The 15,287-nt window shown below is 34.3% G+C and overlaps 1 protein-coding gene across 1 annotated transcript in view; it reads left to right on the top strand.

The window, feature by feature from the left end:
• The first annotated feature begins 1,391 nt into the window (after positions 1-1,391).
• Positions 1,392-15,287, top strand: part of LOC6503558 (serine-rich adhesin for platelets) — an 80,656-nt gene continuing 66,760 nt past the window's right edge. Inside the window, exon 1 of the mRNA XM_014905500.3 lies at positions 1,392-1,871. The gene's annotated coding sequence lies outside the window, so the exon portion shown is untranslated. The remainder of the gene's footprint in view (positions 1,872-15,287) is intronic.

Raw genomic sequence — 15,287 nt, 5'->3', positions numbered from 1 at the left:
GTATCCTTGAATTGGCTCAGAATCAGTTTTGGGTTTGGGTGTCGGGATTTCTATTGGCATTAAAAAAATAAGAAAAATAAACAGAAAAGGTGACCGCGAATGGTTAAGGATCAAGTTATCCTTTTAAAAGGATATTTATTTGATTTTTTGTTGGCTTTTTGTGCGGTCTATGGTATGTCCTTTTGGTGAATAGTTTTTTAGGCTGGAAGGGAATTTTTTGAAAGCTTATTTGAAGCCTGATTTGAAATAGTCTCTTTTAGAATATTTTTGGTGTTTAGTTTATTGAAGTCAAGAAATTTAATATATTAAGTTCTTAAATATTTAAATCTATATTTTTTTGGTTAATTTATTTTTGATAATAAAATAAAAAGTATTTTTAAAAGATGTGAATAGTTTTGATTATTATTTTGATTATTTTTTTTGCACTTTCTTTTTCTCATGTTTTTTTTTAAGACTTAGTTTAAGAGCCTTATATAAGATTATACTATTTTTAATATTTTTGTTTATATTTTTTTAGTTTAACAAGGCTTACAACAATTACTTATTATAATTATTAGCATTAGAAATTATAGGATTGTAAGTTGTTATTTGAGGAGGAAGACGTTTTCTTTTAAGATCTTTGCCATTTTGGTTTGTTTTTATTGTGTTTCTTAATAAATATTTGTAAAATGTTAAAAATGTTAATTTTTAAACTTATTAACTTTAAGTCTATAGGTAATTCTATATTTAAGTTTCTTATTTTATTTTAAAATGTACCCATATTTTTTATTTGTTTATAAATCAGAAAATAATTGTCAAATAAGAACTGAAAAGGAGGCTTATCCTTTTTTTTTGGAAAGAATTATAGGCCATTTTAGTATTTTAAATTAAAATTAAGACTAAGCCTAATTATACTTTTATTTATTCTTTTACTCTCTTAATTTTAATTCCTCTATTATTTAATTTATTCGTTTATAATATTAGAATAATCAGTAATGCCAGTTTAGATGCTCAGAAGACACTTCTAGGCCAGCTCGGAGTTAATATTTACATGACAAATTGTTGTGGCACGTCTTGAAGAGGCGGAACGTTCCGCAATTGCAGCAATCAGTGGCATCACCTTGCCGGAGAGAGAGAGGGGGGACTTAGGGGGCTGAGGGGGCGGTTACCGGCTTGGCCATATTTTGGCGCAAGTTTTCACCACACGCCCCAAAAAGTGGAAAATGCAGACGCTGCAGTCGAAGTGGAAGTCGTAGCTGCCACTGCCACTGTTTTTGTGGGGAAAAGTGGCCAAGTGGCAGGTTCTATTTGGCTTCGTGTGTGGCCAAGAGGTTCGTGTGGCAAGTGCTTCGGTTGTGGGGCAGGTTCGGGTTTCGGTTCGTGTCGATGGCGGTCGGATAGGCGGCATTATCAGGCGGCAACTTCAGTTGCAAGCCAACGCTCAGCGTGTGTGCCTCGTGGGTCTCTCCGTCTCTGTCGTCTGTTGCAATCGCTTTTCAGCCACCAGCAACTGGCAACTTGCAACTTGCAATCTTGCAACAAATTCATCATCAAACAAACTACTCAACTTGACTTTACATTTTTTTTAAACGAATTTTTAAAATATATTTCCGCGAGTTTTTTTTAAATTTTTTTGGGAAAAAAAATTTTGTCAAATTTTCGCGCGTTTTCGAGTCGTTTTTTTTATTGTTATTGTCACGTGTTCGTTCGGCTGACATTGTTTGTTTATTGTTTGTGTTTTTTTGTTGCTGTGCCTGCCGTTGGTGTTGAATTAAAAAAACAAGAAAGTGATTTTCTAAAAAATAAACAAATAATATTTATTACAAACAGAAAAAAACAAAGAACTTCTGGTTGAAAAGTTTGTCAAGAAAAAGTGGAAACATTTTTAACTGGTTAGTTTTTCTAATTTTATATTAAAGTTTTAAATAATAATTATATTTTCTAAATAAAATAAAATAGTTTTATATTCTAATAAGGGGTTTATTTGTTAACAAAATGTATAAGAAAAAATATATTTAGCTATGCTTTTCAAAAATGAAAATGATTATAAAATTGTTGCTATTGAGGTTTTATTGAGGTTTTAAAAAATATTAAAAATATAAAATATAATAATATTTAAAATATATTTGTTCTATATTTTTTCCTACATTTTTAAAAAATAATTATGCTGTTATATTTAACTTTCAATACTTATTAACTTTATACTTGTATAAAAGAGACAAAATAAACGTTTATATTTGAAAATATTCAAAAACTTAAAAGCAATGTTAAAAATTAAATTAAATAAATTAAAATGTTTAAAAAGGATAATATTTTCTTTCAAAAAAATAAAAATATTTTTGCTGGAAGTTTGGAAGTTTAAATAAATTTAAATATCTTTATAGAAAAAGATTGTTTTTCTTATTTTTAGACACTTTTACTTTTAATTTTCATTGAAAGAAAACTAGTTATTAAAAAAAAACAAATCACTTAACATTTTTAGCTTAAATATAGCTTTGAAAAAATCTCAAAAAAAAACAAAACACAAGCATGCAACTTGCGACTTGCAATCTGCAACCTGCAATGTGCAACATTTGTGACTGGTTTGAGTTGCTGCGTGCTGGCTTTGATTATATATTTTTTACCTTTTTTTTGTTGTTGTTGCATTTTGTATTTATTTTTTAGCGAAAGTTTTTGCACATTTCTGTTTGATTTTGTTTTCTTTTCTGTTGATGTTGTTGCCTCAGCTTGTTGCAAGATGCTATTGCTGCGGGGGAAAAATGAAAACAATTTGCAGTTTTTGATGCTTGGCCTCCTCGTTCGATTTTTTCTTTTCCATCTTCTGATTTTTCTCCATCGGTTTGGGGCGCCCCTAATTAAACCGGTTAAGTGTTATTTGCTTTTATTTTTTTTACGCTTTTTTTTTTTTTGGTTTTTCTGCTAATTGCCAGTGAAATTTGTGACAGCAGCAACATGAGCAGCAACATCAGCAGCAACATCACAAACGGGGTGACAACAATCAGTTGCCATTGTGTGTCCTTGTTAATGAAATCGTTAAGCTGTCGAAGGGAGGGGTAGAGGGTGGGGATGCCAGGACCCGTAGTCATGGTATACAGGACGATTAAGCTGACAAAAAAAAAAAAATCTGGCAAAAAAACTGAAACTGAAAGGATGAGAAGGTCCTGATGATGATGATGGTAATGGTGGCGATGCCGATGCCGATGACGATGCTGCTGGCGCGGGCCAATATCAAAAGGATTTTCGTTTGAATGCGAAAATATGGGGGAAATATGCGGAAAATGTTTGCGTGAGGAATCTGGTAAATACAGGACCAAGGACTAAAGGACTAAAGGACTGGGGCACTGGAGTACTGAGAGAGTCGCAACCCTAGCAGGCAGCTAGCGGGGATTCCCCTTCACAAAAAAAATACAAAAAAAAGGGGTCACATCGCTCTTAGCTATTTTATTTATTTTTTAAATCAATTTAAAACCTAAAGAAGTCATTAAGTCGCTTGAATTTTATTTTGAATTAAATATAAATCGATGGCTTAAATAGTTTAGGGCAAATACTGAGAGTTTTCTTGACGGGGTACTTTAAAATACTGGGAAAATGTTAAGATTTGGAAGTAATTTAAATAAAATATTGGGAATATACTTGGGAGAATACTGGAAATACTTCTAAGAATACTTTAATTAAAATGGAAATCTTGAGATTTTATTGGAGGAGCAATTGTAATAATAAGAAGCATATAAAAAATACAGGGAATTGAAATAATTTGAGTCAAATACTGGGAATTAATTGGAAGAGGAATTTAAATAATAATCAAAATAACAGAAAATACTAGGAAATGTTGAGTATTTTAAATGAAATACTGGGAATTTAATAGAGGAGGAGTTTTTTTAATATAAAGAATACTACAAGTAGCGGGAAATTTGTAGTAATGTGTATTTCAATAAATTTATTTTCTATAATATTTGACTGTTTTTAATAGCATTAAAATCCTAACAAATGGATTTCTTCATCTCCCATAAATAATACAGATAAATCTGAAACCTAAAGTAATTACTAAAAAATTCCATTAATGTTTACCTAATTTTGAGCATTTATTTTTTTTGGGATTTTTGGCAGCCCCTCGAAGGCTTTTAAGTGAATTTTTTATTCATCATATTTGGAAAGCACTCGAAATGGTGATTTCATTAAATTCGGGCGACGAGTACATTTTATTGTCATTTCATTTGATTAAAAATTTCATAATGTGGACTCCCTAATGTTGTCATTTTTCATATTATTTATTATTTCATTTTTTTTGTTTTTTTGAATGCTGTGGGATATTTTTTTGTGTCAACAACAACAACAACAATAAGGAAAAAAATTGGGAAACGAGGCGGGAAAGTGAAAATCTAAAATTTCTTTCCCCCAGGCTGTGTATGTATATGTGTGTGAGTGTGTCATTGTGGAAAATGGGGAAAAAAATTAATAAAAAAATAAACTGCAAAAAAAAAGTGAGATAACAAAAAAAGAACAAAAATTGAGTGGAAAAAAAGATGAAATTGTGCCGCAGTATTTGCGTTTGGCGGCATTTTTCCGCCGTTTTCCCATTGCCAGTTGCTTTTGGCTGCTTTTTTAAATTTTTTTCCACCACCTCCTCTTAACCCTCAGATATCCCCTTCTCCTATACTATTTTTTTTTTATTTTTTCGGAGACCCCCCTTACGCCAACCATGTACCAATGGTGTTGCTGATGGCTTCATATTCATTTAGTTGCCCAATTCCTTTTGTTTATCTTTTCCGTTTGTCCTCTATGCTTCTTCATCTTTTTCTTCCACTTTTTTTCTTCTCTTAGTTTTTTAGTCTTATTCCTTTTTTTTGCAATTTTTTATTTACATTTTGATGGAATTTTTAAGTTTTAGTTTGGGTTTTTGGGGTGACTATTGAACCAAATGAATGGCAAGTTTTTGTGTTTCTTAAATTTAAAGTTTTTTCTTTTTATTTAAGAGATTATATTTTAAGTTTTAATAATTTTGTGGTAAAACTTTATATTATATTAATTCTAATATCATATTCTAGCAAACCTTAAACCAAATTAATTTAAAATCCTCTAAAAACTCAATTAAGAGGCTTCTGGTTTCCTTGAACTACACTTGAAATAATTGTTTAATAAAGGACTTTCGCCATCCATCATTGTTGTTGTTGTGTTTTGGCAATTATGCAAAGTAGCTTGCAGATTTTCCGATTTTCCCCCTTAACATTTTCCGATTTCCATTCGAACGAAGGCACGGCAGGCGGCATAATTGATATTAATTTCGTAATTAAAACATAAACTCCCCCCCTTAAAAAGGGAGGGTGGTGAGGGGCGCAATGGATTATGCAACATCATTTGATTGTAAAAACAATGAAATAATCAAATAATAATAATCAAATTCAAATTCCAAATTTAGTCAAACATTCCAGTCATATCAGTGGCAGTTTCTATTTCTAATTTATACACTTTTCATTTAATTTAATTTATTTTTTATATATTTATTATATAGAAATATAGTCCTAGTTTTAAACTTCAAAACTTTAACTTAAATAATAAAGAAAAATACAAAAATAGCAAGTAAAAAATAAATTGCAAGACCTCTTCCCCAAAACAAAATCGAAAGTCTAGGCGTTGCCACCAAAAATCATCGAAGCATTTAAATTACCTTTTAATTAACACGAAGAGCTGTAGACTCTATAGTCTCTGAATAAATCCATTAATTTCCTAAGCATGAAACTAAAATAATAAAATAACGAAACAAAAAACTCATTAAAAATAGTAAGTTGTAAAAATTATTAACTCACACATGAAATCACGGGATGTGGGTTGAAAATAATTGAAAATTTTATAGAGAGGGTGGGGTTTTGATTTTTAAAAAGGGTTTGAAAATAAAATAAAATTTGGTAATAAAAAATATAATAAAAGAAGTAATAAAAAAGAGAAAATCTTTAAATAACCGTAGGGGTTTTAATTTTAATAAATATTTTAGGAGTCGTATAAATAAATCTTTATAATGTTTCTCTAGAGATGTTTCTTGGCCTTTTCTACCTTTTTTTGTTTTTAAATTAGAAATCATATATAAATCAGTTTGTTTTTAATTTTTTATAAATGTTTAAGCTTCTATAAATTTATTTTTAAATTTAAAGGAATTAGTTCTCTAATACTTATTATTATTTTGATTTTTTATAAATAAAAAATAGTTTCTCCTGATGAGTAACTTTTTTCTCCTCTTCCCTTTTTTTTTTGCTTTTAAAATTAAAAATAAAATATAAATAAATTTCTTTTTTATTCCTTTTTAGTTTCTTAATTTAGTATGTTTATTTTAGCTTTATTTCCCAGCTTCCTTTAGTTTTTATTGTTTTTTCTTTCGAAAAGCCAGGACATATTCATTAGGATTAGTTTTGATCGGGCTCCCCATGTCCTCGAATATGTTTGGTTTAGCTCACCTGACAGCTGTCAGCTTCAACACGCCCCCCGCCCTAACCTTTCACCTTTTCTCCCAAACACCTGCCACAGACCCCCTCCCTTTCGTTCCCCCTTTCTTCTATTTTTTTTTTTTTTGCACTTCATCAAGTTGCGTTGAGCCGGCGGAGAAGGCAACTAAATGCGCAAACACATGTTCCCAACACGGCAACTCTTTGCCGGAGTTTAAGTGTGTGCACTGCAAAAAAAGGCTTAAAAAATATATAATTAAATAATATACTAAATAAAAAATATAAAATAAATATATGGTATATATTAGGAGGATAAATAAATAGTTTAAATCAAAGAAACCCCTAAACTACAATATCTACTAGTACTAGATATAAATTTTATTTATTCTACCACCGATACCTTCTATTCCATAATATTTTCTCTCACTGTACCCATGTATGGTGGTGTGTGTGTGAGCCAATGTGCTAATGTATGTATTTGCATCTATTAGTGTGCGTGATCCTTATGGCCAGGAGTGCCAGGAAAATGGCCAAGCGAAATGGCTAAACAAAAAGTTTTGGCTTTAGTTTTTGCATTTGGCTTTGGATTTGGCCTAAGGCCATAACGAGATGAGACAAGGGGGGGGAAGAAGGGGGTGGGGAGTGGCTATAAAGGGGGGAGTGTATAGTAGGGGGTGGGCTTATACGGAGATAAAAGTTAAGGCCAAAAGCAACAAACAGCTGCAGCGGACTGATATATGGAAAGTGTGAAGTAGAACTTGAGGCCATAAATTGCTTTTCACTTTAGTTTTCACATTTTTATTTATTTTTTTTTTTATTTATTGAAGTAGTAACAATTATCTGTTATTTATATATACAATTTTTAAAATTAATTAATTATAATTAAGAATTAGGAAAATTATTCAAAAGAAAAACAAACAATTTAGATTTTATTACATCAAGGGATAATTCAGGGGAAAATAAATGGGACAATAGATTATAATTTTTACAAATAACACGAAAAGGATCATGGTCCGCAAAATTTGATCTACAAATTGGTAACCAAAGGGGTCGGAAGGACCTGGTTGACCTATTTGGAACAGAAAATTTGATTTTTTCAAGTAAAAGATGAGAGTCAACTTGACCAAGAATGAGTTTATGAAGGAGCATGGCCCCAGCACAAGTACGACGTACCTGCAATGATGGCAGGTCTAATAACTTTAGCCGACAACTATATGGTGGAAGAAGACCATCTGAGTCCCAGTTTAAATATTTTAAGGCAAATAAAAGAAACTGCTTTTGCACTGATTCAATACTTCTTTGATGAACCATATACTGCGGACTCCAAACGCATGAACAGTATTCAAGGATCGGACGAACCAAAGAGATATACAACGTTTTAGTGGTAAAGGGATCATCAAACTCTTTTGACCAGCGCTTGATAAATGCAAGTACTCCTCTGGCTTTATTAACTGTTAGAGAAATATGTTCATTAAACGACAGCTTGTGATCGAAAAGAACTCCAAGATCATTCATTAAGGAAACACGATCTAAAAAGTGATTCCCAAGTGAGTACGAGATGACATGAGGCGTGCTACGGTTAAACGTCATAACCTTGCATTTTGAGCAGTTTAGTGAGAGGAGATTATTAGAGCACCACAAGAATACTTCGTCAAGGTCAAACTGTAGATGTCTATGAAGAAAGTGGTCAGAGTAAGAAAAACAGAGCTTTACATCATCAGCATACATAAGTGTAGTAGCATAGCTCACGACACTAGGCAAGTCGTTAACAAAGAGGATAAATAGAAGAGGTCCTAAGTGACTGCCTTGCGGAACACCAGATGTTACTTTTATAACATGAGATGTGATGTTCTTGAACAAAACCCGCTGCGTACGATTAGATAGATATGAAGTCATCCACTTTATGATATTAGAAGGGAAACCCATAAGATAAAGTTTCTGGAGAAGGAGACGGTGATTAACAGAATCAAAAGCTTTGCTAAAATCGGTGTAAATAACATCGGTTTGCATTCGTTTAAGAAAACCCTTATGGACGATCGAAGTGAATTCTAGCAAATTGGTTGTTGTAGAACGATTTTTGACAAAACCATGCTGGGTGGAGGAAATTATGCTTTTACAATGATGTTGCAGTTGCAATGTAACCATTTTCTCCAGCAGCTTGGGAATAGCAGAAAGTTTAGCAATACCACGGTAGTTATCAATAAGTATTTTAGAACCTTTCTTATGAAGTGGAATAATAAAAGATTCATTCCATCTCTTGGGAAGGCATGAAAGGTCCAAAGATAAATTGAATAGGGTAGTAAGAGGATAGCATAGAATATCGGAGCAGTACCTAAGAATACAGCTCGGGACGTTATCAGGACCAGCAGAAAAAGAGATATCCAAGGTTGAAAGAGCATTAGAAACATCAAGATGATTAAATTTAGACAAGTAGATATTGTTTATATACGGAATATTATACGGGTATGTAGAATTTAAATTATAAGAATCGGACGAATAAGTTGATTGAAAGAATGATGCAAAGAGATTTGCAATACCATGATCAGAAGAATCAGAAATATTTTTATAAGATAGGGAAGGAGGAAAAAGACTGGATTTACGTTTCATATTGACAAACGAATAAAAGGAGCTCGGATCATTTCGGAAGTTAGCCTTACAATTTAAAATATAGCGCTTATAAAGTTGATTATTAAGAAGAATAAACTGGTTACGAATGTAAAGAAAGTTTGTCTGATGAAACAAAGATCCAGACTTAAGAAACATTTTGTAAGCTCTAGATTTCCTGTTCTTAAGACGAGAAAGGTGTTTGTTAAACCATGGCGGTTTCGTTGATGAAGACGATGAAAGTACTGGAACAAATTTGTCCAACGCGTTGTGGATTACCTCATAAAAAGAATCAGAAGCAGCATCAATACAGTTAAAAGATGAAAGATATTCCCAGTCAATTCCAGCTAAATGATTGCGAAGAGCGTTGTAATCCGTTTTTCGGAAACATTTAGAACGATACTGAGCCTCATAGTTATGCATATTAGGGACATCAATTAACACCGAAACCAATAGTGTGGGATGGTGTACATCTTCAGGAAGCGATAGTGGTGAAGACCGATTTACAGTGACAGAGGATATTCTATTACAGAAAATAAGGTCTAGGGACCTGCTAAGTGTGTTAAGGATGGGGTTAATTTGGGAAAGAGCAATTTCAATTAGTTCATCAATGAAGTCGTTATGGCAACTAGAATGCAAGGAATTGTCATCTTCACACGGGATCCAGGAGATTTGGGGAAGGTTGAAATCACCCATGATTAGGACAAAATCAGAGTCATTGACTAATGATAAAACGTACTTGATAGCATTAAGGTGATGAAAATATACCGTATCATCAACCAATGGAGGTATATAAGAACAGGTCATGAAAATATGAGACGGACCAACAGTTATTTTTACTGCGATAAACTCGATTCCAAACAGATTCGGGAAAGTTATTAGTTCAGCCGAGTATTTAATACTAACAGCAATGAGGACACCACCACCAAAAGAAGGCCTATCCAATCGAAACACAGTGTAGTTTGGAACAAAAATTTCATAATCAGAGACAGAGGAATTTAGCCAGGTTTCAGTAAGTGCAATAGCATCAAATTCAAAAGAAGCACTCTTAGTAAAAAATTGGCTCAGTTTACCCAGAATACTTCGAACGTTTTGGTAGCAGCAAGAAAAAACATTATTACTCAGTTTTTTGGAGCTGAATCGGCAAAGTTGTGATTCAGAGGGTCTTTAGCTAAAAATTCATGAATAATACTGTGCTCGGGCCAGGCTGACGGATCAAGTGCTTTTTCAAAGTAGGATTCAGGAATTACAATTTTGAAAGAGGATATGTTACGCTTATGTTTAAAATTAAACTTAAAGACCGCTAAATCATTAGGAGCTACCTTAAGATGTTTTAAGAGGTGACTCCTGACATCATCCACAGTGGCATCCGGCATGAGGCGGGATACGAATATGGCTTTACGAGGTGCAACAGCTCTCAGCGAAAGCCCAGAGGATTTTAACTCAGGCGCCACACCAGTGAGAGGCCTAGGTGACGGAGCCACAGGAACCTGGAGGTTTTCCAACGATGGAGGATCCAGGACAATAGGTGGAACAAGACTCATTGACGATTCCATTGGCAGACTTGGTGAATGGATCACTTCCACAGGAACAATAGGAGGCGATGAAGTATTAGGAGTTAAGAATTTATCCGAATGAATCACATGAGAAGCAGGAGTGCCCAATAGATTGACCGCCATCGGGTTATTATTCGGAATTTTTCTCCTTGGAGATTCACTTAGTAACTTGAGACCAAGAAATTGGGTCTCAAGTGTAAGGAATTGCTCATTAAGTGCAGCAAACTGCTTACGGACATCAAGAAAACCGTTTCTCGTCTGCTTCATGAAGGTCCGCATCTCAGACTCGATCTCTCTGCAGGCAATACAAGACCATGTCAGACCAATATTCTTAGTTATAAGATCGCTTATCCGTCCATTATGCCCACCACCAGCACATTTAATATGTGAGCAGTTGTTGCAAAGCCAGCAGGAAAGATACGAATCTCCAGTGATGGATCCTCCAAACTCGCATTTCTTAGCAGTGCAAATTAGACTCATTATTTACAGAGATTTGTCCACTGTAGTGAGAGCGAGAAGAGTTCAATGGTAGAGTTCAAAGAGTTCAGTGGTAGAGAGGCACGTTCAGATCAGGCACGTCGAAGAGAATACGTAACAAAAGAGATACGAATGCTACGAATAACCGCTTCAGAGTAACAATGATATAACGGGATTACTCGATCGGAGAATAGACTCAGGAATATATATATTATATATGAATATTCGCAGGGCACGGCAGAAATAATATTGAAGAATAATATTATTTTTAAGAAGTGTGTGGATAATGAACTATGTAAGTCAATTATCTCAGACAATGATACGCGAAAAGAGGAGTCTCGTATCAAAGATATATGTAGATATATGTAGGTAATGAGATGAGAGCAATCGCAAAAAACACGTCGGGATACGGCAAAGTCAGAGGAAAGACTGATGATAGTTTTTATGATAGTTTTTATTTGCTAAAAAATTAGTTTAATAATTTATTCAATTTTTTAATCTAATTTTGTATTAAAAATACTTTAAGTCATTAAGTTTTGGTGTTATTTTAAGGTTTTAAAGGAGCTGTTAGTTACAATAATGATTTGAACTTTATTAGAAGTAATATTCTTATACCTCTTCAATTTATTTATTTCTATGAAAAGTTGTACGATTTTTTATATATAAAATTAAATAATAAATAATATATATTTTAAAGAGTATATAATAATTTTTCAGAATGTTTTATTATTTTTTAAACACTAAAAAAAGCCTAGAAACCCCTTTATGGCTCTAAGGTTTAAAAACTTGAAAGTAAAAACTATTTCTTTTTTATTAAATAAAAAATAATTATCCCTAGTTTATATATATATTTTATTGGTTTTATTATATATTTATATATTTAACTTTTTATGTATTTAGTTATTTCTTAGATTATTTCTTAAATTATTAATTATTTTCTTTATTAAAGTCCCCCCTTAACTACTTCTCCTTCAATTTCCCAACTCATCTCTGTTTAATTTTGTAGCCTTTCCCTTGGAGAATCCTTCTCATAATTTTGCAGCCCTTCTCCAGAGGCTTACCCCCTATTTTTGTATATTTTTTGTTTGGCTAGAAGAGTGCCATCCCCCCCTAATCTGTCCCAACAACAGACAAAATGGCTTAGTGTAACACTTCCGTTTCCGGGCCAACACATACACAGAGAAAGAGGCACTCATTTGATTAATGGTTTTTTGTGAGGCCCCCCCCCTTTTGGCCTGTTTATGAGACAAGTTTACAACCAGGCTATAAGGCTATAGGGCTATAAGGACTATAAGGACTATGGGATGGCTGCAAGGATCCATTGAAAATGCGTGTTATTATTTGATGCTCTCGAAGGCTGCTGCTGGCGACCCAGACAGCCAGGGCCAGGAGTGGCCCAAGTGGGCCAAAAAGCTTCTGTTTTTCTGTTCCCCTAACTAACTACATATCCATGATTCATTCCAGGGGCTCACACAAAAAGGGGGGCTGGAGGTCATCGAGATGAGGGGGGGGCCACACGTTTTTCGTGCTGATTAGTTTTGGGAATTTCCCATCGCCTTGGCTGTCAAACATTTTGAATCGTTCTGGGCCTTGTTTTTTTCTGTTGCCACGCCCCTTATGAGGAGGCTGTGAAGGGCTGTGAACACCTAGCAGCTGCCATAACTCACATTTCGCATTTCCACATTTCCATTTCCACATTTTCCCCAGCCAGTCCGATGCAGTTTTCCCGTTCATGCATAAATTACGTATACGCACCGTCTGCCGCCATAAAAATGATGAGGAGCCCAGTCAGTCAGTCTGGCAGTCGCAGGACAAAAGCCAAGAATTTAAAAAAAAACTGAAAAATCTGAAAAATTCAAAACTTCAAAAATCGAAAACACAGAAAACCGTATAAACCCCAAAATAGATGACACAATTTTTGGCATTTGGCCAAGAAAAAAAAGGTTAATTGCCGGCGAATTGCACGCTGATTGAGGTGAATTCATAGTCAGTATCTCATCCGGATCTGCATCCGCATTGGGGGCACTATCCACCCCCTCCTCTCCCTCTAAAGCTCCATGATTGCCACCAACACCACAAATCCATATCGTTTCCCAATTGTGCGAAAAACAATGACAGTTCTTGGCATTTCACTGAATTGTTGCCAAAAAAAAATCTAATTCTGAAATTGATTTTATTATTAGTTTATTTTAATTATCTAGCTTAATATTATTATTATTAAGGGCATTATTCTTTAAGAATCGGATAGGAATTGACAAAAATAGAGAGATTTTTAAGAGCCATATACGAAAATCCTGGATTTTAATAGTGCATTCCTTACAAAAATTGGAAAAAAGTCTAAAAATATTTTGTGGCGGGATTTCGATGCAGAATTATGGGGAATCGATATAAACATCATTTAGGGTATTCCGCTCAAGGATCGAATGATAATTGGCTGAGATATAGCCATGTATGTGGGCCATATACGAAAATCCAACATTTTGAAGGGGATCCCCCAGAAATTTTTGAAAAATTTTGAAAAAATATTTTGTGGCGGGATTTTGATGCAGAATGATGGGGAATCGATTCAGAAATCGTTTAAGGTATTCCGCTTAGGAATCGGATAAGAATCGACTGAGATATAGCCATGGATGTGGGCCTCATACGAAAATCCAGCATTTCGAAGGGGATCCCCTACAATTTTTTGAAAAATTTTGAAAAAATATTTTGTGGCGGGATTTTGATGCAGAATGATGGGGAATCGATTCAGAAATCGTTTAAGGTATTCCGCTTAGGAATCGGATAAGAATCGACTGAGATATAGCCATGGATGTGGGCCTCATACGAAAATCCAGCATTTCGAAGGGGATCCCCTACAATTTTTTGAAAAATTTTGAAAAAATATTTTGTGGCGGGATTTTGATGCAGAATGATGGGGAATCGATTCAGAAATCGTTTAAGGTATTCCGATTAAGAATCGGATAAGAATCGGCTGAGATATAGCCATGGATGTGGGCCTCATACGAAAATCCAGCATTTCGAAGGGGATCCCCTACAATTTTATGAAAAATTTTGAAAAAATATTTTGTGGCGGGATTTTGATGCAGAAGTGTGGGGAATAGATATAGAAATCTTTTAAGATATTACTTTTTAAAATCGGATAAGAATTGGCTGAGATATAGCCTTGGAACTGGGCAATATACGGAAATCCAGGATTTCAAAAGGAAGAAAGTCTTCCCTTTTAATTGTTTATATTTTTTACAATTTCTCACTAAATAGCATATCTATTTAAAGGTTTTTTTTTAGAAATTGCCTATTTAAAAATCTCTTTTATTATCACATAGTATTTCTCTCAGTGCAGCCACGTACTCCGCAGGGCGCAATTTGAGTGGCGGACAGGAGCTAGGCCCGGCGCACTTTGTGCCAAATAGCCAATGGCCAGGAACGGTGTGAGATCGAAATTTGTTGGAATGCAAATCAAATTAGACACACACAGAGGCATACACTCCATACACACACACACTATACACACTCCATACACACACTATACACCTCACACATACTATCCTTGATTGTGGCAGCAGCTGGTGATTTCAAAGGCCGGATGCTTTTAATCAAAACAGCAATGCAGTTTTGGCCTCCGGCCGTGCCGGTTGCACCCTCTGCTCTGATAACCTGCTCCAAATCCCTGAATCCTTGAATCCCTGGATCCTTGAACCCATCCAAAAATATCCTGCACAAAGAATCGAAAACTTTGGCGTTTTTCAACACCACTCCCCCTGCTAAAGAGAGATGGGGGAGAAAGGTAGAGAGAGGTAAAAAGAGAAAGAAATCTGATTGGAATTGGCCGTGGAAAAGGCCAATTGGCGCCACCTGGGGCTCAAAAGTCGAGACTCTGCTTATTCCACATCCTCTTCCTGGCTATTTCTGCTCTTGCTGCTGCTACTGCTGCTTCTTCTCCGGCTTCCGGTTTTTACTCTGTCCATGTTCCCCCTTCTCTTTATTTAAGTTTTTCCCCGGAAGCTGGACTTTAAAGTTTTTCTTTTGCTAATTAACTGATTTAAATTCAAATAATTATTATAATAAATGTGATTAATTAAAATAAAAGCATTAAATAAATCACAAATTAAATAATTCCAAGCTTAAGAGCGTAAAAGTTTCCAATGAGAGTCTGGTGTAAAAGGTGTGAAGAGGGGGGAGGGGAGGAGGGGAAAAAGTTCCACCCACTTCCCCCAGAAAGCCTCTCATTGGAATTTGG

Source organism: Drosophila ananassae, chromosome XL (assembly GCF_017639315.1).
Source record: "Drosophila ananassae strain 14024-0371.13 chromosome XL, ASM1763931v2, whole genome shotgun sequence".
Classification (NCBI taxonomy): domain Eukaryota; kingdom Metazoa; phylum Arthropoda; class Insecta; order Diptera; family Drosophilidae; genus Drosophila; species Drosophila ananassae.
Note: the sequence above shows the minus strand (reverse complement) of the source record. Positions and strands in the feature narration are given on the sequence as shown.